The sequence below is a fragment of the Macaca fascicularis genome, chromosome 5 (assembly GCF_037993035.2).
Source record: "Macaca fascicularis isolate 582-1 chromosome 5, T2T-MFA8v1.1".
Lineage (NCBI taxonomy): Eukaryota > Metazoa > Chordata > Mammalia > Primates > Cercopithecidae > Macaca > Macaca fascicularis.
In genome coordinates this window covers 168,854,064-168,878,338 of record NC_088379.1, presented here as the reverse complement: position 1 = coordinate 168,878,338, position 24,275 = coordinate 168,854,064, and the positions used below count along the sequence as shown (strand labels likewise).

The following is a 24,275-nucleotide window of genomic DNA, read 5'->3' as shown; positions in this document are numbered from 1 at the left end:
ATACAACTATACGTGTAACTTGTACGGAAGCATAAAACTGGTATTGTTTTGAATGGAAGTTCAAGTGCATATACATGACTACCAAGGATGAACTGTGTCCCAAAGCCACTCTTATGTACTCTTCTTGGAGAGGCTGAGCCTGAGGCTCTGAGAACTACCTTTACTTTTCAGCTGTTAGTTTTACCTAATTGGGGACACTGAGGAAAATGAAAAGGCGGGGAGAAAAATTTTGTTTATATCAACATCATTCTAGCAGATGGTGTTTCAAACAATCAACTGCAGTTGGTTTACATCTCAAGCTGGTATTGTCATTTCCAGAACCAGCCTTGATGTGTATACACACAGATACCAAAAGCAGATGGGTAGTGCCTGCTCCCCAGAGGCCTCAGTCCCAGGTCACAATGTCCAATCTCCACAAGCTTGAAGTACCATCATTAGCCAAGCATCACACCATCCTCAGAGATTTGAGCCTCAGTTCCTAGTGTGCTCCGCTCTGAATTTCTCAGGTACAAGAATTAGTCAAATATATTTGGGTTCTCAAGAGAAATAGAAGCAATGGTATATATGCAGGCACACCTCATTTTGTTGAGCTTCACTTTTATTGTGTTTCACAATGCAATTTTGTTATTTTTACACACTGAAGGTTTGTGGCAACCCTGTGTTGAGCAAGTCTATCTGCACTGTTTCTTCAATAACTTGTGCTCACTTCAAGTCTCTGTTACATTTTGGTAATTCTCATAATTTTTAAAATTTTTCATGGTTATTATATTTGGTATGGTGATCTGTGATCAGTGATCTTTGATGTTACCATTGGAATTGTTTTGGGACACCCTGAATCATGCCTACACAAGACTGTTGTGTGTGTTCTGACTGCTCCATCATCGGGCCCTTCCCCTGTCTCTCTCCCTCTCCTCGGACCTTCCTATTCTCTGATACACCACAAAACTAAAATTAGGCCAACTAATTACCCTACGATAGCCACTAAGTGTGCAAGCAAAAGAAAAAGTCACATTTCTCAATTTAAATCAAAGACTAGAAATAATTACGCTTAGTGAGGAGTGCATGTTGAAAGTTGAGATAGGCTGAAAGCTAAGCCTCTTCTACCAGTTAGCCAAGTTGTTCATGCAAATGTAAAGTTCTTAAAGGAAATTAAAGTTCTACTCTAGTGAATCCATGAATGATAAGAAAGCAAAACAGCCTTATTGTTGATATGGAGAAAGCTTTAGTGGTCTGGTTAGAAGATCAATCATCTACAACATTCTCTTAAGTCAAAGACTAATCAGAGCAAGGTCCCAATCTCTGTGAAGGCTGAGAGACTGAGGAAGCTACAGAAAAAAGGATGGAATCCAGCAGAGGCTGGTTTATGAGGCTTAAGGAAAGAAGTCATTTCCATAATATAAAGAGCAAGAATAAGTTTCAGCAAGTTATCCAGAAAATCTAGCGAAGATAATAAATTAAGTTGTCTACCTTTAAAAACAGATTTTCAGTGTAGTTGAAAACATCCTTTTCTTGGAAGAAGACACCACCTAGGACTTTCATAGCTAGGGAAGAGAGGTCGATGCCTGACTTCAAAGCTTCAAAAGACAGGCTGACTCTTTTGTTAGGGAATAATGCAGCTGGTAACTTTAAATTGAAGCCAAGGCTTATATACCATTTAGAAAATTGTATGGCCCTTAAGAATTATGTTAAATCTACTCTGCTTGTACACTTTAGAGTAAGCAACAAATCCTAGATGACTCCAGAGCTCTGATGGAGATATACAAGGAGATGAATGTTGTTTGTACGTCTATTAACACAACAGCTATTCTGCAGCCATAGATAAAGAGGTAATTTCAAACTTTCAGGTATTATTTAAGAAACACAGTTTTTAAGGCTGTACTGTAGCTGCCATAGATAGTGATTCCTTTGATTGAATCTGGGCAAAGTAAATTGAAAACCTCTGGAAAGGATTCATCATTGTAGATGTCATTAAGAGTATTCGTGATTCATGGGAGGAGATCAACATATCAACATTAACAGGAATTTAGGAGAAGTTGATTCCAGTACTAACAGATGACTTTGCGTGGTTCAACACTTCACGAGAGGAAGTTACTACAAATTGGCAAGAGAACTAGAAGTAGAAGTAGAGCCTGAAGATATGATTGAATTGTTACGATTTCATGATCAAACTTGAACACACAAGGAGTTGCTTCTTTTTTTTTTTCTTCTTTTTTTACTTAAAAAGATTTTTTTAGAGATGGGTTCTTGCTCTGTCACCCAGGCTGGGGTGCCATGGCATGATCATGGCTCATTGCAGCATTGAAATCTTGGGCTCAACCAGTCCTCCTACCTCAGCCTCCTGAGTAGCTGAGACTACAGATGCATACCACCACACCTGGCTAATTAAAAAAAAAATTGCAGGATGGGGTATTGCTATGTTGCCCATGTTTGTCTCAAACTACTGGCCTCAAGCAATCCTCCTGTCTCAGCCAGGAGTTGCTGCTTATGGATAACCAAATAATGTAGTGGGTTTTGTTGTTGTTGTTGTTGTTTATAAAATGTAATTGTATTTTATGTTACTCTGCTGTTACATAGGACATATCATTTTCACAAGGCTTTTTTGGGACAATGGTCAATGGTTAGCAATGCACAATAGTGGTCCAAATCTCTAAATAACAATGCTAGACAAACTGGACTCCCCCTCACATATGCACATATGTGCATGGAAGAGTACTAAAGTTGTAGACTTGGACTTGAGTACTTTTATTTATTTCCCCTTTGTAGTGTATTAAGAACTATCATGCACTTTAATTCCCAAAAGCAATTCTTGTATTCTGGCAGCAACATGCTAATTCTATTACACAGCAAAGTGAATACCAGAACTACAAAGGCAGGAGGTGTAAGTGAATTTTTATTTGGAAGGGAGGTTGTCAACATAAACAGCAGCAAATAAAGAGTGAATAAGGAAAGTCCCTCTTGCCACACCTCCATAATATGTGATATAGGAGGCATTTCAATTTGTGACCTCCAGCCAGAAATGGCAAGTGCTTTTCCATTCAATCTAATACTTCTGGATTCCTACTAAAAAGGAATATATTAGGAGCATGGAAAAGTTGCTTGTTGAAAGGAAACCCCGAAGAGTATGGGAGGGAATGTAGAAATTAAGAAGTTATGTGGAACACTCTTTAAAGTGTAAGTAACTACATTTTCATATCTTCACAGTAATACAAAACACAGTCACTTGCAGAACTGGTTCAGATTACTTAAATACCAGATACATTTTTCGTCCTCTACCTAAGTGTTTGGAAGTTGCTTATGTTTATATGAAATGAAGGTATTAAGACTACAGCAGTAACTGCACACCAGGAAGGCCAAGACAAATCAAGCAATGAAGTTTTCCTAATGCTGCAGTGTGAAAAGACTATAAACAGGTGATTCCATATGCATAAATGGGTTTCTTTGCTATAGGAAATCCAAGTGGAATAAGGAATGGAGATGTGTAAAAAGGTTTATTGAAGGGAAGAAGGATGACACCATGGGTTTAGTTTCAGCCCCTTCTGCTGCATCACATTCTTCTCTTTCACTGTCTGAGGTCCATAGTGTTAGGTTGTCTCTAAGCAACTGCATAATGAGGGTGCTGTCTTTGTATGAGTCTTCATTCAGTGTATCAAGTTCTGCAATGGCCTCATCAAAAGCCATTTTAGCCAGCGTGCAGGCAAGCTCTGGGTGATTATGAATCTCATAGTAAAATACCGAAAAGTTAACAGCAAGCCCCAGGCAGATTGGATGAGTGGATTGTATCTCTTTCTTGCTTATATCAAATGCTTCTTGGTAAGCTCCTTGGAAATTATCTGTCATTTGTTTTTGATTCTCACCACATGCAACTTCAGCAAGGTACTGGAAGTAACCACCCTTCATTTTCAGATAGAAGACACCAGTCTCTGGACTAGTTGCATTGGCTATCAAATATTTATCCAACAATTCCAGGGCCGTGGTGCAGATCGATCTCAGCTCGGACTCCACTTTCTGCCAATAGTCCTTAATCAGCTGCAACTTCTTGTCAGAGGTGTCTGTCCTCTGCTTGATGCTTGAGATGACCCTGCAGGCAAACCTGCAGTCCCCAACCACATTCTTGTAGGCCACGGAAAGCAGGTGGCACTCCTCCTTGGACAGCTTGGTGCCCTGCTTGGTTATGGCCTTTATGCAGGTAGCCATATCATCATAGCACTTGGGTAACTTGGCCTTCTGGATCAGCTCCATCTTCTCTGTGGCAGGCGTGCGGGTGAAAGTAGTTTATTGAGATGGAATTTGCTCCTGGTGAAGATGCTGTGAACATTGTTGAAATGAAAACAAAGGATTTAGAATATTACATAAACTTAGTTGATAAAGCAGCAGCAGAGTTTGAAAGGATTTACTCCAGTTTTGAAAAATATTCTACTGTGGGTAAAATGCTATCAAATTGTGTAGCAAGCTATAGTGAAATATTTTGTGAAAGAAAGAGTGAATCAATGTGGCAAATCTCATTGTGTTATTTCAAGTAATTGCCATAGACACCCAAACTTTGGCAAACACCACCATAGTTAGTCAATAGCCATCAAAATCAAGGCAAGAGGCTGGGCGTGGTGGGTGGCTCATGTCTGTAATCCCAGCACTATGGGACGCCAAGGTGGGTGGATCACCAGGTCAGGAGATTGAGACCATCCTGGCTAACATGGTGAAACCCTGTTTCTACTAAAAATACAAGAAATCAGCTGAACATGCTGGCAGGCACCTGTAGTCCCAGCTACTTGGAAGGCTGAGACAGAATGGCGTGAACCCAGGAGGCGGAGGTTGCAGTGAGCTGAGATCGCGCCACTGCACTCCAGCCTGGGTGACAGAGCAAGACTCCATCTCAAAAAAAAAAAAAAAAAGAAAGAAAGAAACAAATCAAGGCAAGAGCCCTTACCAGCCAAAAGGTCATCACTCATTGAAGGATAAGACAATCATTAGCTTTATTTTAGCAATAAGGTTTTCTTTTTTAAAAAAATTAAGGTATGTACATTGTTTTGTTGATATAATGCCTAGTGCACTTAATAGACTACAAGGTAGTATAAACATAACTTTAATATGCATTGGGAAACAAAACAAAAAGTGACTCGCTTTACTGCAATATTAGCTTTATTGTTATGGCCTGGAATTGAACTTAAAATATCTCTGTGGTATGCTTTTATATACAGAAAGATTTATTTCAAGGAATTCGCTGATATAATTATGGAGATTTGGTAAGTCCAAAATTGATGGGGTAGGCCAGTGTGCTGTAGACTGACGGAGAAGTTTTAGTTCAAGTTGCAAGTGTGTCTTCCTGGAAAAATTCTTTTTTGGGAAACGTCTGTCTTTGGTCTATTTAAGCCTTCAACTGATTGGATAAACCCCACCCCCACATTAGGGAAAGTAATCTGTTTTACTTACCGTTGTGTTAGCCTTTTGGGCTGCTACAAATACCATAGACTCAGTATATGGTATTCCGTTATAAACAATGGAAATGTATTTCTTTCTGGAAGCCGAGAAGTCCAAGATTTAGGGACTAGTATATTCAGTGTCTGATGAGGCCCCATTTTCTCAAAGACAACCATATTCTTGGTGTAACTTCTCATGGTGGAAGGAGAAAACACGCCTCCTGAGACCTCTTTTATGAAGGCACTAATCCCTTTCATCAGGGCTCTACCCTCAGGACCTAAATACCTTCCAGAAAGCCCCACATACTAATGCCATCACTTTGGGAGTTAACACTTTGAACATTTGAATTTTGGGGAGGTACATGCATTCAATTACAGCACCAATTTAAATGTTAGTATTATCCAAAAAACAGTCAGCTCAGGCTAGCATAACAAAAATACCATAGACAGGGTGACTTAAACAACAGAATTTATTTTCTCACAGTTCTGGAGGCTAGAAGTCCAAGATTGAGGTTCCAACCAATGCAGTTTCTGGTGAGGGCTGTCTTCTTTGCTTGCAGATATTAGCCTTCTTGCTGTGTCCTCACATGGCGAGACAAAGATATTTCTCTTTTCTTCTTCTTAGAAAGCCACCAAACCTATGGGATTAGAGCCTTACTTTTTTGACCTCATTTAACCTTTGTTACCTCCTATAGTCCTTATCTCTAGATACAGTCACATTGGGGGTTTAGGCTTCTGCATATGCATTTGAGGGCATGGCACAATTTAGTCCACATTATGCACCTGCCACTCCCCCAAAAATCTTATGTCCCTATCTCATGCAAAGTACATTCATTTCATCCCAATATCCCCAAAAGTCTTAACTTATCCAGCATCAACTTTAAAGTCCAAAGTCTCATGCAAAAAATCCTCAAAATTATCAAATTATCAAAATTATCAAAAATATCATCTAAATCATACACGGATGAGTCACAATGCTCTTTGACAATGTACCTAGTGAACCAAAACCTGTGATTTATCTAAGGCAAAATTCCTCTCCAGCTATACACTTGTAAATACAGACTGTGTTTTCAAAATATCGTGGAACAGGCATTGGATAGGTAAACACTTCCAGAATCATTTAGAATAAAGTTTGACTGAATATCTGGGCACTATGGCACAGCTATAGTGATACATAAAATTAATCATCACACAAGGAAAAACAAAACAAACAAAAAAACACACCATTTTCAAAGGCCCAAACCACAAGTCCTTTTTCCAGACTCCTAAAGTAGCATCATCACCTGGAACTCATGCCTTCCCCAAAGGTCTGAGTCCCAACTCTCCTGGGGTCCTCTGTTGAATTTCTGAGGTATCAGCAATGACTACTTGGTACCCATTCCCCAAACGATTTTAATTCTAGGTCTCTGGTGTCCTCCTCTGAACTTTTAAGGTCTGAAAATATCAATGTCTTTATTTTTGCTTTCCCACCCTAAGAAATGCGGATTGATTCTTACAGTTACTAACTTAGTATTCCCTGTTTCCTTTTTCATTTCAGTATACCTTAAAAATACCCCATGTTAAATTCTCCACATTAAAATACTTGACAAAGTTTCTATTTTATCTATTAATTCATGACTGGTATGCCATAATCCTGGTTTGCCTGGGACAACAAATCTATCTATCTATCTATCTATCTATCTATCTATCTATCTATCTATCTATCTATCTATCATCTCTATTTCCAATGTGTATTTTACAGCGCCCTCTTTCACAAAAGTGTCTTAGTTAAACAATATATTATATTACCATGCTAAAAACAACCAACCATGCAGTAGAAATCAGAATATATGAGATCTAGTCCTGCCCTGCAAAAAATGTCATGTGGCCTGGAACAAATCACTTAACCTGAGGAGTAGATGATTATTTCTACCACTTATTATAGCTCCTAAACTCTAATTTCATCGTCTATGATACTGTCATACAATTTACCTATATATGCTTAAATGTGTTATCATTGAGATATTGATAAATATATACCTGGTTGGCATTAGAAGGTGCCACAGATGGCATGATTTTTAAGCAGTGTTCTGACGAAGGGAAAAAAATACTTAATCAGCAAAAATGAACTGTAAGAGCTTTTCTGAAAAAATTGTTAAGTCAATCTGATCACTATAGCACCAGAATTCTTGCAGCAGAAAAGGATAAATATATATGATAATTTTAAGTACATAAAACTGTAGATAAAAATTAGTAGGTGACCTTCATTGATTTTTTTTTTCTCTGTACAGGCACTGCTTTAAGTGCTTTGCCTATAATAATTCTATGAGGCAGCCATTATTATTGCTACCATTTTACTGATGAAAGACTTAGGAGGGTAAAATAATTTGTTTGAATATGTGCAGCAAGGAAGCAGGGATCCTAGGAAATGTACCTAGTTGTCTAATTTCATAACTTCTGTACCATAATTTTAAATATCAAGATTAATGTAGCTGGATATAGAAGAAATAAAGTCACAATGAAAGTTTGATGAGAGAAAGTATTCTACTTAAGCTCTATTAAAATATTTGGATGATTCCTTTTCAGAATTATGCCTATTTTAAATATCAAATATGTTTTGGTATAAACAATGTGTTATGTGTTCTTTCTATTTAAAAGTTACAAAGCTTCTTAAATAGAAGCATATATAGGTCTCATTTTTTCCCCTTTGTCCCATTGGTATCTTGAGGACAATTACTACAGTATAGAAAACAATAGAACAGTGAGATTTCAAAAGTTATGTTAAGAAAATAATATATTTTAATTTCATTGTGGTTAAAAATTTAAAGCCCATTGAAAAGAAATTAAAAAGTTAGTCCTTAAAGTAGACTTTTTACCACTCTCTGTGTGTCCAGTTTTCCTTGATTTTTACTTTACGAATTACTTTTTTACATTTAGTCTTTATAATATTGATATATAAATTAAATCAGAATTTTAATGTTTTTGTTCAAAGGCTGCTGCAACTTGATTGAAATATCATTTCTGTCCAGAGTTTTCAATCAAAAAAGAATATAGCAACTCACCTTTCTGTCACTGTGATAGTGCAATTAAGATTGCCTCAAGTCAGTTACATTCTCTTTGTCCTAGATTCCTCATCCATAAAGTGCAAGTCACAATACCAACTACCCTAGAGTTGTAATAATTGTAAAGTCCACCTAAATGCCAAAAAGAGTCCTCTGCCACCGTGCCTAGCTCTTCTTCCCTATCCATTGTCTGATTGCCTGTCCTCTTGCGTTTGTTGTTCTGCCTTATCTTATGTTTTTGTTTTGACTAGCTACTTGGAGGTTAGCATCTCCAATCAAAGGCAGTATGTTGATGTGTTGTTTTATTTTAATCCCTTTGGCCCAGCAGAATAATTGGTATATAGATAATACTAAGTAAATTTTTATGAAGGGAAAGAGTACATCAGTGAAAATGAGTGAGTGAAGTTGATAAAAGAATCCTTTCCATTTTTTCTACTGTAGACAATTACATAGAAGAATTACATAGAGAATTTCTCAAGAGCTTGAACATCTAACTGAAGCTTTTCTAACAGGAGTAAACTATGTATACCCCATTCAACAACAAATGCCTAATTCAGAAGTGGGCAATCATTAAAAAAAGAGAACTTGGATAACAAATTAACAGAAAGAAAATGTACAAACTTCATTCCTTCATTTATTATACTTCATTTGGAAGAGAGAAAAAATATTTAAATCTTCATACAAAGATCCCCTTGCTCATGAAGCTCTGCTTGTGTGAGTGTACATGTTCAATATTCAAATAGTATGCTAATTTAAAAGTTAGACTTGATCTCATCTATCATCTTAGAATTTTTATAAAATGGATACACTCCTGGGTGCATTTTACCTTTTACTCAGCAGGTAAAAGGTAAAAGAGTCCATAGACATTCTATCTTTCTTTATTGAGGACAATTTCTATAACATTTGTTTTAACAATGTATATAGCTTACTCTAAAATTATTCTGCAAGCTAACCAGGCAACCTGTTTCATTTTAGTTCTGGAAAAGTTATTTCTTGAATGTAACAAGTTTAAAATGAATATCAGAATCAAGAAGTCATACATAAAAACTTCCTATGCACTGAAAATATAAAGGAAGCACCTCTATGACTTAAAATTTGCATAAATTCATTGTTATAAAACAACCCTCTCCCCCTTTTTTCCTCACAGGAAAGTGTTTGTTGGCTGAATATAATATGCAAAATTCACACCTTAAACTTTAGTTTCAATGAAAGTAACTGCTTTTGCCAGTTCTTTACAAGGATAGTGCCAGCAGTTTATTTAAAATTGAAACTTTTTCAGCTGCAAGACCAGAATTATGAGTCTTGTTAGGCTTGTCTTATTTGTAGTCATCTGAAATACAAATCTAACCAGTAGTAGGAATGACATAGTCTAAGACAGGAACACTAATCACATCAAGTTACACTGTTCCATTTTACATGTCAAAAGTGTGAAGCTTCATTGTAAAAAGGAAAGAAAATACAAACATTTAAGTCTGTCTCAAATACAACAAAATTGTGATATTTGAAATATTTTTCCCAAATCAAATTTCTTGTCTTAATTTGGGAGTGATTGGAAGCGTATGTAGCATTTTGATAGCTTAAAATCAGCATTGATTATACCACAAAATAATAAAAACTAATATTTTTACTTCTATTAATATTTAGCTGTTCTATGACATATGTATTCTATTTTAGAATTTTGTTTGTTTTAATTTTGCTAGCATTCTCTGAATTAATAAAGTTAACTATGTTCCTTAGGAGACATTTTCATGGATTATCATAGTTTATCTTGATACCTGATCAAATTGTGGATTAGGAATAGTAAACTATTCCTCTTTTTCCTTTAAAAACTCTTTAAAATATAAATGTGTTAGTATTAGATAAATGCAAAGTAAATCTCAAATGAGTTTCTACTACTAATACATACACCAAAATATATGACATTTTTTAAATTACTGATAATTCTAAGTGTTTGTGAGGATGTAGAGTAACTGAAATTTTCATATGGTATGTTGGGAGTGTAAATTGATAAAACCATTTTGGAGAAGGATTAGACATAATTACTAAATCTAATTCTATGCTTTTTTTCCTGGAAATTCCATTACTATGTATTGGCCCAACAGTTAAGAGTATATGTTCACTAAAAGACCTATACAAGAATGTTCCTAGCAACACTATTAGTCATGTTATTTTACTAAAAAAAATCCAAATGTCCAATAACAGTCAATGGATAAATATAATATAGTATAGTCATATAATGCAGAAAGTTTTTGAAAAACTCCAACTGACTGCAAAAATGTAGATGAATAGTACAGTACATTAAGTGAAAGCAGCCAGTCACTAACATCTATGATGTATGATTTCATTTGTATGAAGTTCAAAAACCACCAAAACTAGCCGATGGTTTTCTGAAGTCAGAATAATGGCTGCCTTTGTGAGGCAAAGACGGCTGTTAACTGGGTGTTCTGTATTTTGACTTAGATGGTAATTATATAGTTATGCTAATTCATTATATGTAACAAGGTATATACAATTAAGATTTTCCCCTTCATAAATGTAATACCTCAATTTAAAAGTATTAAAATATATTTATATGTAACTTAATTACTTGCATAGTGACATCTGAAGAAAGTAAAAAAAAAAGAAACCAAAAACCTCAGAATGTTTGGCAACTAAATACTTCTTGGAAGGAGGGTAACTTTGGATAAGTATTTATAAATTTTAATTATTAACTTTCATTTTTTATACCAGAATTTTTTCTTTATTAATGGGATACATATATTATGTCAACATTTCTGTCCACATATTTTAAGAGTAAGTAGTATGTTATTAGCTAATAATTCAACTACAGCACCCAAAATGAGCAGTTTCTCTAAAGAGATTTGGTTCAGTAAAGGTCAGTCCTACTTAAATTTTAATCTGACCCTTCTCATTCTCATGTTCTACTTAAGTATTTATCTTCTATTTTCGTACCAAAATTATTAGATGTTTCTTAGTTTACATTAAGCTTCTTTTAACTGGTAGCACATGAGGATTTTCGTAGACAATTCTTTCTTTTGAACAAAATTGTGAATATATCTTCCTTGACCTATTTTAAGTATCATTCATTTGTGCTGAATACAAGTAGTAATGTAACAATGGGTTGATTTAAAAGAATTATTTCCATTGTTAGATAACTATTGCATAATAGTAATTAAAGCTAGAGACACTAATTAGAGAGCATTTCCACTTGGGAGTACATAGAACATTCAGATATTGAGTTGGGATGTCTGAGGAATGGACCATTTTATAAAGTGAGGTTAATTTTTGACTCCTGAGTTCCAAACAAATATGGTATATCTGGGGTTCTGCTCTGAATAGCTTCATGTATGAATAAAATGTTATTTTTTTCTTATTAATCTTTCCTTCCCTCTCTTGGAAATAATTAGTATGGCAAAAACTATTTTCAGATAAATAGAAAAACAAATTTCAAAAATGCCAGCCTTTGGCCAACCTCACTCACTTCCTGTAACAAGGTCTAAAAGAAGTTTATCAATGGTTACAGTTTTTCTTAAGGAGACCAAATTCAGAACCATTAGAAATCAACAGTTACTTTGGGATCTTAAAAATCTCTTTTAAACTACAGATTCTGCAGGTTTGCTCATGAGAAAAGCCATTCTGATGTTGTTTTATTCCTGTATCCATAGGGCTGGATCAAAGATAAATTGGTTCATGGAAATGGAGTATCTATACAAATAAAGTTTGTATAATCATGTACCATGTTGCTGCTTAATTTATTTTTCCTGATATTATAATTATTAATTATAAACAGAAAGGAAAGAGAGACAGTAGAGCAAATTTAGCGAAGAGCTTGGACTTTGGATTAAGCCTTTCTAGGCTCAATATCTAGCTTCGGTATCTACTAGATGTGCACCCTTGATTACATTTCTTATCCTCTCTATGCCTATTTTCTCATCTGCAGTATTTACACCCACCTCATAGTATTGTCAAAATGATCAAATGAGTAAGGTTATTTATGTTTGTAAGGTCATAAGATAAATTCTTGTCACTATACATATTTTTTAATAAAATCACAAATTTGGAAAGCAAGTAAGTAAAAGAGAAAATCACCTGCAGCTCAACTACTGACATAGTCTTTATCTTTGTTGCTATATTATTTTCTTTCACTGTTCCTTGTTCTATAAGGCTTCTATGTCCATGAACCTGATGTATTATGCCACACTTTCCGAGATGTTTTGTCCACATTTTACATGCACATCTGCCTCTTTTCCTTAGCTCATGCTTTCTCTTCACTTATAAAGTCTGTTCTTCTCATCTTCACATGTCAAAAGTCCAGCCAGCCTTGACAACTTAGCTCAATGTATTGACTCCTTTGATTACTTTCTAAAAGAGGATCTTAATTTTTTCCTCCTCTGAAATTGTAAAGCATGCTGTCCTTTTGCAGTGTTAAGTAATTTTCCTCTGTGTCAACAGCATGAATATGGCATTTCATATCCTAGACTATAATATAAGTCTTTGGAAATGTTGTGCAAACCTTTCTACACTCTATGCATCAAGCACAGTTCTTTGCATAGATTAATGAATGCTCAATTTAAATACATTTTAACACAGAATACATTGATCTTAAAAATCAGATGTTCTAAGAATATTTATTGGCAGGCCAAAATAGTAATGATAAAATATTAGATGATATAAAACTGTAAGCCATATGATTACAATTTTTAAAAATAAAGTATCCATGTATTTTTTGTCTATCTATCATCACCTATCACAAAATGACTGAAAAAAACTTTCTAGATGTTGACAGTATTTATGTCTGCATTATAAAATGCAGATGATTTAAGTTTTCTTTTACTTTTTTGGAAAATGTTTTTACAATTCTATCACCTTTAAAATCATGAAGACATAATATTGTAGCATAAAGGCGTATTTTAAATACAATTATTTTAGCCTAGAAATATAAGAAATGCAACTGCCATCTTTGAAAGTTTGATTTTATGTTAGATAGATTTACTTTCCAATTTACAGCATATTGATCCTAGGCTCACTGGAGTGAGACAGCATATAGGATAGTATCCTTCTTCCTTGCTTATCCTAAGTATAGTAACTGGCATGTAATAAAAACTGTAATGTTCAGCTTGGGCAATTTTTCATAAGAAATCTTAAAAGAAACTACTTTATATTTTCCATACAGAAGTCTTAATTATAGAAAACAAAGTTTATTTTTAACTTGCTGTTAACATGTAGAAGGGAAAATCCTGTAGAGAGAAATGAAGAAATACTTACAGGGAGCTGAAAAAGAAGGAGGTGGTACTTATCTTCAGAACGATTTTTAATGATTCATTTTGAAAATGGATTTCATAACAGTACATATATAAAGGAATAATGCATAAGTATTTTGATTTTTTGAAGGGAAAGCATTTGTCATTTCAGAAAACGATTAGAAGTGAGTTCCATTGATCTTTCAAAATGTATTTCCAAGGAATTACATTAAGTATTTTTCTACCTTGTGGAGTTTAGCAACCCTGGATCACCATTGGTGTGCTCTTCAAACACATATTTTAACACCTTTTTCCAGCAGGACTTTTTTCAAGTCTTGTGAGAGTTATACATACATGACATTTGTTCATTTAGAGAACTCTTTAATCCTTTGACAATTTTTTCTCTACCTCTATAGCTTTGCTTAGGATAAAATTTTCTTATGATTACTTGGTTGAGCTGAATCTTACTTTATTGGTGATTCTTTTTTCTAAAAATTTAAAATAGCATTAAAATTGTTTTGGAAGAAAAATGCATTTGAATTTTTATATATCTGTTGAAAGAAACAACCCTATATTAATCAAATGGAAATAAGGGTGTTGTTTGTTCAGTGAAGAAGATCTATTGACGTGTGTCATTTGGCATTTAAGGGAGAATTAGTTGCTCTTAGTGAACTTGCTTTATTTAGCGGAAATATCTAATGTAGCTATGAAAATACATTAGATAGACATATTTGAAATTCAAATGATATAAAAGCAAACACCACTGATTCAACACCTAAGTAATCACATTGTTCACAGAATTGTAAATTACAATGGCTGTATGTGAGTAACAGATAGATGAATTAAATGTGTTCAGCAGCCTTTCTGTATATTACAGGAAGCCTTCCTGCCAGAGATATTTTGGTAGAGTACAACAGGCCTATGTGATTCACTGTACAATAGGCAAAGGAAAATTATTTCCTGTTTAGTACAGAAAAGTGGCCTAACATGAAAAACCTCAACGATGTTGATTTTTTTTAAATACGTTATAGAGGTACAAAATACCTTTGCCAATTTCCAAGATTCCTGATAATTTTTCCCAACTTTAAAGTTTATTAACTAACTTATAATCATAAACGAAGCAACAATCACTTTTTCGTCCAAAAATTTAATTCTAGATTTCCTGAAAATTAAACAGTTCTAATTATAAATTGATTTCTTTATTATGGTATCACCTTTATCATAGCCATTTTAAATCCAACACAGCTGTAATAATGTGAGAAAAATATATATAACTAATGAAGAATTCCTAAAGTATGTGTGTACTATTGCTAGCTTACTAGAAATTATTTTGTCTTACTGTACTCTCTTCAAGTTTTGATTCATAGTAATAGTCAAATTGTTTGCAAACACTGAAGTCCACAATAATTTTTTATTTTCTTAGAATCTATGACACATTACCATTGGATTAAGGGCAAGCATGTAATATGAATATAAGCTTCTAGATATACCTTCTCTTTTTTTTTTGGAAGTGATGATTTAAACCATTCCTGATATAGGCTCATAAAAATCGAAGTATGACATCCTGAGAAGATTTTTAGTCTTATCTTTAGGCATGATTAAACAACTCCAAATTAATAGAAGTTTCCTCTATTTCCAAAGATCTACAGGGGAATTAGATCCTATAATGAATTGATAGCATCATGTGTGTTTAAGAAAGAACATTTCCATCAGGCTATCTTTACTTCTTCTCATTTAATTTTCTTATCTGACATTTTACACTTATTTAGCCTTAGTTTGCTCTCTGTAGAAACACAAACATTTGGTATCAGTTTCTTGGAAAAATATGCGTTGATATAATTCAATTTGAACCTGCTAAATCTCTCAAGTTGTACGTTTTTCCAAATTTTACATTGCTAAAGCTTTACAAGTTTTATTTTCTGAATTGTAGCCAGTTTGGCTACAATCTTTTGCTTGGATGCTTTTTACTTTTTTCTGAGTTTCTGTTTGTAAGAGGTTCTTACATTGTTCAGATTACAGTACTTAAAATAGTTAGGTTCTGGAAACTCAACGCTAAAACTTAGAGACATAGTTATTTTTCAGATTTATTTTACCAGGAAGATTCAATAACTGATTTCGCTTAATATATTTCCAAAATTTCTATTAAAATACAAAATTATAGCAAAAATCCTTCCCAGCTCTTGAGCTCTTAGCCCATCTGTCTCTGTCAGTTCATCCTCTGGAGGCAGGGAATGCAAGTTGAGCTCAGAGGGCAGGATCCCAGAGCATACTGAGAGCATAGTGCACAAGAGTTCTCCCTGGACCAAACAAAGAGGAACACCAGAGCTATAGGAGCATACGGCCAGCAGTCTGTCTCCAGAGAAGCTGTCTAGGGCATAACCTCATTCTACAGAAATTGGCAAAGTCTGGAGTAAGTACAGCAAAGTAAAGCAGGCTTTAGAAGGTTAACATGTCGTTGAAGGTGAAAGCAAAGCATAATACTGATAGGAAAAACTACAAGGAATCAGCATCAATCGATGGCAATACCAAGTCTAGAATCTTTGACTAACCGAGAGAGTTTTATACGATTAATTCTTGCAAGAAGGTGAACAATTTCGTGGTTATCTGGGTTCTTACACATTAACAATATTAAGTCTATGTTTCCAGCTGGAATAGGGGATTTATCGTGTTTATGGTGGGGAATGAAAGCAGAGCTTGACCTCAGATCATTTCTAACCTTACCACTTACCATTTCATACATGGCCAGGAAGCCACTAAGTGCTTCTATTCTTTGGATATCATTTCTGAGACAAATCCTACATAGGACATTTTCACGTGGTTACCTCATTCTAAATTAATTATTCTAATAGTCTTTATAAGACACCCATGAGATATTACATACTATTCTCATTTTAATGTAAGGAAATGCAATCAAGAAGACTTTATTACCTATGAAGATTACACTCTAATGAGGAGGAGGAGCCAGATTCAAATTGGGTTATGCTCTTTTTATTCATGAATAGGATGCAGGACATATACTTTCTTGTAGAATGGTAGATCTAATCTTGACCACTTATGACTAAAATAGAAAAATGCTATTAAAACAAAAGTGTTCTTAAGACATAGTGCTGAAATATGTTTTTTAGTCTGAGATACTGTTAAAATATCTCTGGATATTTTGAATTATTAAAACATTTTTGTAACCTCTTTTGAAAAGTGATACATTGAGATAACAGAGTTCATGCTCCTATTATGTACAATTCAGTAATGTGAGCTACATAATTGAGTATAATCATAGGAAAAATGGAAGTGCTTTAACATGTGTCTTTTTAAAATTCCTAAAATTTGTTATTCTATTTGCAGCTATAAATAATATAGATGCTAATTTCACAAACAAGGGAAAATACAGTAATATAGAGAGAAAGAAAGAAACATATAAACTCTATCAGTGTAGGACATTGTAATTCTTTTGTCCTTCCTAATATAGATACAAATTTGACTTTTTGTTAATTTATAATTTTCCGTGCAATATTTCAAGTGTCTCATTTTTACTTCCCTTTTCATGAATTATTTATTTGTATTCATTTTCCTATTGTTAATCTTTTTCATAATGAAAATAGTTATTGTCTTATTGTCACTCTTATTAAAATACCTTTTCTCTTCTCCCAGCAACTCTAGCTAGGTTTAACATCTTTCTCCAATATTTTCACAATGAACTTTAAGGAAACAAAACAATTTTTTAACATTTGCTTTTCAAATAAAATTAAACTCATAATAACATTTGTTAGTCAATGGTACCTCTCTGGTTTCCTGCTTACAATCTTCAGAAGAAATCAATATCAATCATAGATTGTGTGTCAATATAGTTTCATAAATAAAAGAGAAACAAACTTTTGCTTTAGAAACTCTTACGGTCTTGTCAGAGTATTTCAAGGTATAGGAGAAAACTAAAAACAAATAAAAATTTATATTTCTCTTAGTTTCGCATATGTTCAGGCTACAGGAGGAAAAGAGTATCTACAAAGACCAGACTGATATATAAATACCTACATAAGTTCCACAGTGATGAGCAAACGTATTAAATTGATGCAGAAACATTTTTGTTTTTCTCACAGAGCTTACATTGAAAAAATAATGCATTCTTTTTGCTCCTAACTGCTGATTTCTACCAATTAATTATCAGTTAATCCATACATTAGCAAAAATAAACACAACAAATCAGTAAATAACTATCTATATAAAAATAAATGAAATGACTTCAGATATAAATTTATTTGTAACTATAACCTGAAAGAAGAAAACATTACACGCATTTCAATGAACAAAAATGCTTGTAATTATAAAGTGAAGTTGTATGTTCCTGAAGATACACACTTTGTTTTCTCATCACTTAATCCCTACTGCTGGATTTTCCCCATAATCAGATAGGCTACATTTCCACAATTAATGCTTCTTTTCACATTTTGGGCTCTTACCTTAATACCTTTTAATCCAATGGAAATGCCTCCATATATTTCTCTCCCTAACTGTGTGTGCTCTTAGACACCATAAAAAATACAACATGGTCAAGAGCATGAGAAAACAAACAAAGGTCGGGGAGAAACTATTCACAAAACATCTATCTAATAAAGAACTTGCATCCAAAATATACAGGCAACTCTTTGCAACTCAAAAGAAGAAAATGCAAAAACCTATTAAAAATAGTCCATGGTGCAGAACTCAGAAATAAGACCACATATCTATAACCATGTGATCTTCACAAACCTAACAAAAACAAACAATGGTGAAAGCATTCCCTATTTACTAGATGATACTGGGAGAACTGGCTAGCCATATGCACAAAATTGAAACTGAACCCGTTCCTTACACCTTATACAAAAATAAACTCAAGATGGATTAAAGACTTAAATGTAAAACCCCAAACTATAAAAAACCCTAGAAGAAAATATAGGCAATACTATTTAGGACATAGGTGCGGACAAAGATTTCATGACGAAGTCACCAAAAGCAATTGCAACAAAAGCTAAAATTAATCTAATTAAACCAAAGAGCTTCTGCACAGCAAAAGAAACTTTCATCAGAGCCAACAGGCAACCTAAAGAGTGGGAGAAAATTTTTGCAATTTATCCTTCTGAAAAAGGTCTAATGTCTAGAATCTACAAGTGGTGAGAGAGAAAGTATCAGGAAGAATAGCTAATGGATGCTGGGGTCTTAACACCTAGGTGATGGGTTGATCTGTGCAGCAAACCACCATGGCACATGTTTACCTATGTAACAAACCTGCACATCCTGCACATGTAGCCTGGAACTTAAAAGTTGAAGAAAAAATAAATAAATTTAATATCAGGAAAAAAAGTGGCCCAAAGACCTGAACAGACACCTCACCAAAGAAGATGGCAAATAAACATATGGAAAGATGTTCAACATTTTATGGGGTTAGGAAATTGCAAATTAAAACAACAATGAGATACCACTACACACCTATCAGAAAGGCCAAAATCTGGAACACTGATAAGAACAAATGCCAAAGAAGATGTGGAACAGAAACCCCCATTCATTGCTATTGGAATACAAAACGGTACATTGTTGGAAGACAAAATAGTACTGTGTTGGAAGACAGTTTAACAGTTTCTTAGAAAACCAAATGTACTTCACCATAAAATAAACCACAAGCTTCTTGCCCAAAGGAGTTGAAAACTTACATCCTAACAAAACCCTGCAAACAGTTGTTTATAATGGGTTTATTCATTATTGCTAAAAATAAATCATCAAGCAATGAAAAGTCATGGAAGAACTCTAAGCGCATATTACTAAATGAAAGAAGGAAATCGGAAAAGACTATATACTGTATGACTCCACCTATAGAACATCCTGGAAACAGCAAAACTATGGAGATAGCAAAAGGATCAGTGGTTGTCAGGAGTTGTAGGGACGAGATGAATAGGAGGAGAATAGAGGATTTTTAGGGCAATGAAAATTACTCTGTGTGATCCTATACTGGTAGATACATATTATTATACATTTGTCAAAACCCATAGAGGACACAACACCAAGAGTGAACCTTGATAGAAACCACAGACTTAGGGTAATAATGATGTGTCAGTGTTTTTTCATCAATTGTAACAAATTCATGTAGCACTCTCGTATGAGGTATTGATAGTGTCAGTGGCTGTACATGTGTGGGGGTAGGGAGAATATGGAAAATTTCTGTATCTTCCGCTCAGTTGTGCTACGAACCTAAAACAGCTCTATAAAATAAAGTCTGATAAAATATATGCAAAACACAAGGAAGATACATGTGGCACTATTTCTCTGATAATGCAAAGGGAAGTAGCCCAGTTGGTGTGTTTCTCAGAGCCTAGGAATATAATTTCAGTGACTCACGAGATCACCAGGGAGGCAGTGATCATATCCCTGGCTATTCACAGGCACATCTTCATAATCACCTTTCTCTTAATCCCTTCTACTTGTGCCTTTCCCCTCTCAGACCCTCACACACCTGTGCACCTGCTGCCTCCTCCTCTCAGAACTTCACACACCTGTGCACCTGCTGGCTCCTCTCAGACCCTCACACACCTGTGCACCTGCTGTCTCCTCTCAGATTCTGGCCTGCCATGATTCTTAGAATGACTTCTATTGTAGTAGAGTGGGAGAACACCCAATTTTGATGCCAGTTTTTGTCACTCTGATATCTAGGCATTGAATTAAAAAGGTCCCTGGCTCTGGGGCAAACATTAGCCTGTGTAACAAATTGTGGAGATCCCTGTTTCAAAAGACTGAGGGAAACTAGCATTATATTACAAAGGTGATTGTTGCTTTCTGCCTGCACTAGTCTACTTCAGTTACATGTACTGATCCATACATTTTCCAGAGACGCAGATCAACCTGCCTCATCCCTGGCATTCACTCAGGCTCCAAGTTTCATGCACTGGCCACCCAGAGGCAGTTTACAGCAGATTCAAATCAGGTTCTTACTGAGTTCAATGAGAAGACCCAAACCGTCTAATAGCAGGCAGAATTAATTGCCATCCTTCAGAAACTACCGAATTTGGTACTAGAATTAAAATCTCTATATTCAGGTTCTTAAATGGGAAGGTTTTTGGATCAAGCCACTGGTCAAGTAGGAAATCAAGCAAAGCTCTTACATACTAGAAAACAGTGAGCTCTCAGATCCAGGCCAAGGCTGATGGATCTTACTACCTGACTATTGAAGGGCCCCAAGACTGCTCTAACAACACCCATTTCCATAAATATGGATCAAACACATATTCATTCTTTATAATTAGACTGTATTGTTAGAATTGTTTTGGGTTTATAGAAAAATTGAGCAGATAGTACAGAAGATTGCCATATACCCCTCACCCACAAAATTCACCCTGTGGTTAAAATCTAACATTAATATGATATATTTAGTACAGGTAATGAAATTATATTGATACATTATTATTAACTAAAGTCCATAGTTTATTCAAATTTTTTAGTTTTTGCCTAAAGTTATTTTTCTGTTCTAGGATTTCATCCAGGATACCATATTACATTTAGTTATCATGTCTCCATTTGCTTTTCTTGGTTGTGATAATTTCTCAGTTTCTCAGTTTTTCACAGTCTTGACAGTTTTGAGGATTACTGTTAGGATGCCTGTCTATTGGAGTTTTTATATTTTTCTCATGATTAAGGTGGGGTAATGGTTTTCGAGTGGGGAGATCACAGAGGCAAGGTAAAGTGCCATTTTTGTCATATCATATTGAGAGAGAATTTTTTTCTTCGTTTCTCTCTCTTTCTTTCATTCTTTCTATCTTTTGGATTTCAAAACAACTTAAGATTTTTAAAAAGTTCCTTTGTCTTTCTCCACTCATTTCCAATCTTGCTTTCTCACATTCTAATCTTTACATAAGAGCAAGATGTAGTTTTTAAAAATAAAACAAGATATGCTCCTGTTTAAACCCCCCCCCCCAAATACATTATATTGTTCTTGGAATAAAATATCCAAAGACCTCACCTTAGTTTGCAATGCCCTGCTCAGGGATCTGTCCCCTGCCTATTTCTCCAGCCTTATTTTGACCGCTATCCCTGCCCCAGTATGCCCAGCCATGCTGGTTATAAAACATGGCAGCTCGGAGTATTCAACACAGTTATTATGCAATAATAGGTAAAGGTATGTACACTAATAATACCCAGTGTACATTCAATCTCCAGATAATCCGTAATAGAAACCTACAGGGAAAAATATGACAGAAGCTGCCAACTGGATAGCTACTTGTTTTTCACATGAGCTTTAGACACTTATCATTTCTTAAAATAAAAACAAAAACACACTGCTGGTATTTTTATTAGAATTACAGTATATTTATAAAATAATTTGGAAATATTTGACATTTTTTATTGTACTTGGCAGAATATTGTCTATTTAATTCTTGTACTCCAAAAACTAGCCATCTGACATATTTATCAATTTTACTTTTATTGTGTTTAAACAAAAGTAAAATGTTTCTCTTTTTAATTTATTAATTTTGCTTTCAAGTTTTAATCTTTCTCTTCTCATGTCTGCTATACTTGCTCCTAGTTTATTGAAATATATATTTAATTAATTGGTTTACATTCTTACACATTCGAAAATGAAAAACTTTTAAGGAGACAAATTTGCCTCTAAATGAAGCTCGATAACTTCCCTTAAGTTTAGTTTTTCAATGTCATAATTTTCTAAATAATGTATGTTAATAATTTTTGCATTCTCTTTAAGTAAAATTTTTAAAGAAAAAGCTTCTTAAATGTAGTATAAACCTCTATTTTTATTTTATTGTCAGTGGTTTGATATCCGAGTGATTTTTCAATGAATATTTGGCGTGCGCTTGAAGTGTACTTTGTATAAGGTACAAAGCTGAATGCTATTCATCATTCATGATTTTTTGAGGCTATGCTCTCTATATGGAGAAAGAATCACAATTTTTCCACGTCATCTAAATTATTTAGAGTTTGAATAATAACTGTCAGAAAAGATCATTTATTTCTATGAATACACAAAGAAAAAAAAAAACAAAGAATAGAAATCCCTGTGCTGTCACATCCCTGACGTAAGTCAGACTCACATCTGCTTTGTGGTCTGCCGCTCCCACTGTGCAAATGTTAATACACATATCATTCAGGACCAAATGAAAGCCAAGAGTCTGATCAATGAACATTTATTCATGCCCAAGATATGCTAGGTTTGTGCATGCAGACCGTGATGGCAGTTACAATTGGTGACAGTAGGAAATGTCAGAAGGAAAGATACTGGAGTACCAGTGTCCAGAAAGCAGTAGATTGGGGTTTTGCCAGCTTCATGTGTTTGATAACAAGAGTGCCCATCCAGAGGAAGGCTCATTCTCCTCAGTTATCTTCCTCTTTACACAAAACATATTAAACATTGACTATCAAGTTACACAGGCTTAAATACCATCATTTTAGTTCAAATTATGGATGAGGGTGAGGGGAATTTCCTGATATTTTCCCATTAGTAATGTAGGATTCCACAGAGGTAGTGGGATGTAGGGAAAATAGAAACTTTCTTTGATAAAGGAAGAGGGTTCTAAACATGAGACTTGAGCACTGAAAATAAAACATTGCTAACATTTTTAGGATAGGGCACCAGAAAAGGCTATTCTGAGTAACAACTAAAATTAAAAGCCCGGGTAGTTTTATTACAAATTAAAACAGAAGCAGATCCCTCTTTGGGGGCACAGAAAATTAATCAATAACTCTATAATCACCAAAACTAGAGAATTTGACATCAAGCCCTCAGGCCAGTGTTCGAGTTCATCATGCATGTGTGCTCACACAAAATGCAGACACATAACAAGGCTTTTGCCGTTCTGATGCACTTTGACTAGGTAAGGAGAATGACATAAGTCATAAGACCTGCCATGTTTCTATAATTTTGTAATTTTTTTAAAAGGCCGTACACTTTAAATGTCTCAAAAATCTCCTCAGATACTATTGACCAACAGGTTGAATTCCACAAAGAAAACATATTTGATCACAAATCATAATAGAACATTTTAACTTTTATAATGTGTCATTTACCTAGGAAGAGCCTTTCTGTGACATGTTTTAAATTAACGTGCAACTTGCTTTACAAGAATTTATCTTTCAATTTATGAAGCTCTTCATATTTTTTAAAGTAGCTTTATTTCATGTGAAATTATTCATAGTAACTCCCTAAATAATTTTCTCTTATTTCTACAGCAATACATTTTGGTTTCTATGGTTGTCAGACTGGAGTTACGGCCAGTAGACAATCTTGAAAATGTCACTCTTATGCAGCCACGGTATATGATTGTTTTGTTTTGATCTGCTTCGCTTCTTCCATTATCACAAACAAGAAGAAGAAATGTTAACTGTCTTAAATGATCAATGTGGATCACCACATAATTGAGTAGAAGCTAGGAAATGGTAATAAGCAGGAAAACGGTGAAAACAATCAAATCAACCATGCTTAAATCCAACTCAAAAAACAACTCTTGCAGATTTCAAGGATAATTTCTTGTATGCAAATATATTTTTTCACTCATATCTGTTTTTAAAGGCAATCCCAAGTGTCCCTTCCTTCCCGTTCCATGGAGCTA

General features: G+C 34.5%; 1 protein-coding gene and 1 pseudogene across 30 annotated transcripts in view; one reads left to right on the top strand and one right to left on the bottom strand.

Annotated features, from left to right (window-relative positions):
• MARCHF1 (membrane associated ring-CH-type finger 1) overlaps positions 1–24,275 on the top strand; it is an 830,557-nt gene that overhangs the window by 429,148 nt on the left and 377,134 nt on the right. The gene's annotated exons all lie outside the window — the stretch shown is intronic.
• On the bottom strand, positions 2,190–7,655 carry LOC135971032 (14-3-3 protein theta pseudogene; annotated as a pseudogene).